The 2,038-nt window shown below is 47.7% G+C and overlaps 1 long non-coding RNA gene across 1 annotated transcript; it reads right to left on the bottom strand.

Annotated features, from left to right (window-relative positions):
• Window positions 1-1,190: 1,190 nt before the first annotated feature.
• LOC131905850 (uncharacterized) lies at window positions 1,191-1,819 on the bottom strand. Its single transcript, XR_009378055.1, has 2 exons — window positions 1,680-1,819; window positions 1,191-1,319 (listed from the first exon to the last, which is right to left on the bottom strand). It is a non-coding gene; the product is annotated as an uncharacterized LOC131905850 (long non-coding RNA).
• Window positions 1,820-2,038: the final 219 nt, after the last annotated feature.

The raw sequence follows: 2,038 nt of genomic DNA, 5'->3' as shown, positions 1-2,038 counted from the left end.
GGACCTCCGGGATGAGGCTGACAGGAAGCAAGGGTGTGTGGACTGATTTGAAGTCTGCAGTTTCCAGCACACACCACACACAGTCATGACATCAGCCAGTCGGGGAGAAGAGCCTCAGTGGCATCATCAGTCTTTCCCTGTGAGCAGTGTGTGTGTGTGTGTGTGTGTGTGTGTGTGTGTGTGTGTGTGTGTGTGTTCATGTGTGTGAAGGTACATGTGCACATGTGTGTACACACATTTGGAGGCTCGCAGTTGATATAAGGTTTCTTCTTTGATTTTCTACCTTAATTTTCAGTCCCTTATTGATCCTGGGGCCTTCTGACTCAGCTAGCCCGACTGTTCAGCAAACTCCGGGTATCTGCTGGTCTCTGTCTGTAGCACTGGGATTTCAGGCACATGCGCCCAAGCCTCACTTTTTATGTGGGTGCTGGAGATCCAGTTCAGGTTTTCTTGCTTCCATGTCAAGCACTTGACAGGACAAGCTAGCCCCAGCCTTGCATGCTGCAGTTTTAGGGTATGCTTACGTGTGGTGCTTTGGCCTGGTGTGGCCGAAGGAAGGCCTCATCTTCTGAAAGTGAGACATTGGAGGAAGGGCAGCTGTGGTGAGAGGTTAGCTCTGATTCTGAATGTGGATTCTCATTCCTCCGTGTGCCAGCGTGCCCTTACATGCACAACTGATAGGGTGGATGTGGAATCTTGTTTCTCCCCTATCAGTGTGCCCTTACACATACACCTGTGCCCTTATACACATCCCTTACTTAGGGTGGTTGGTGGTGAGCTGTCTGTTTTGGGGTGAAGCACTTGTCTGGGACTTCTCCAGGCAAGAGTGGGAGGCATGTTTTGAGAACTCAATTTTTAGTAGCTATAATTTACCTTGCACCACTCAGGAGAGCTGGGTCAGAGGTCCCTGTAAGTGGTGAATAATGTCACTTTTAAAAAGGCCTGGGGACTGCTTTTGTTCAGAGCACCACACTGTTCAGATGCAGAAGCCACTGCTCCTGAGAAGAAGTGTGTTCTGTCCAGGGCATAGACTGGAGGCAGGGCTAGCATTACACTCAAGACTCGGATCTCTTACCATCTCACCTGGGTGCCTCATCTGTCATAGCCAGACCTTCATTGGATATTAATCCAGAGAAATGACTTTAGGGCTGTCAGGAGCCTCCTATTAGTATACAAAGACAAGTCATTCCTACAGCACACATCTCCTCTTCTTTATTCAGCATCATGGGAATATTGAGTTCAGCCAGGGGAGGAGTGGTCAGTAGATCCTTTCTCTCTGAACCATGGTCCAGATGGGCACTGTTGACCCATGACTGCACCTTGAGCAACAGAAGGGCTGTGCTGATGGTTCCCTTTTGTTGGCCACACTTAATAGTTCCTTTATGAAAAAGAGCACTGGATGTGTTCTTCAGACACAAATTTTTACATCTATTTATCATTCATTCATTCATTCTTCTCTGTATGTGTGAGGGGTGGTGTGTGCATGTGCACACCATCACACACCTGTAGAGGTCAGAGGACAACTTGTGGGAGTGATTATCTCCTTCCACTATGTGGGTTCCAAGGATCAAACTCAGTTGAACTTCTCAGGCTTGGTGGCCAGCACATTTCCGTTCTGCTGAACTATCTAGCCCACACACCTTCTGACATAGTTTAAAAGTCCATGTTTGTGATCTCACCTGTTGAGACCATTAGGTCTTTTAGGACAGTGTTCAGGATAGAAGGTTTGGCCAGCACTGTGATCAGCTTGTCTTGCAGAAATGTTGCTCTCGTGACTTGTAGTGAAGGATGTAGAAGGAAGGATTCTATGTGGTAAGAAGGCCAGAGATCCCTTAATCCATGGTGTCATGGCAACCAAATGGAGGAATTCCATCCACATGGAGACAGGGAATCCCTGGACCTATCATACTCAAGTTGGCCTACTGCATGAGCAACTGAGTTGTGCCCCTGTGATGGGGTACTGATGGAGGGAGAAGGAAAAAGCTGGGGTAGGATGCTGTTTATGGGAGGTGGTGGGAAATTTTTAAAAATGAAAAGA

Source organism: Peromyscus eremicus, chromosome 1, assembly GCF_949786415.1.
Source record: "Peromyscus eremicus chromosome 1, PerEre_H2_v1, whole genome shotgun sequence".
In the NCBI taxonomy this organism is placed as follows: Eukaryota; Metazoa; Chordata; class Mammalia; order Rodentia; family Cricetidae; genus Peromyscus; species Peromyscus eremicus.
The sequence above is the reverse complement of the archived record's forward strand: the minus strand, read 5'-3'. Positions and strand labels throughout refer to the sequence as shown.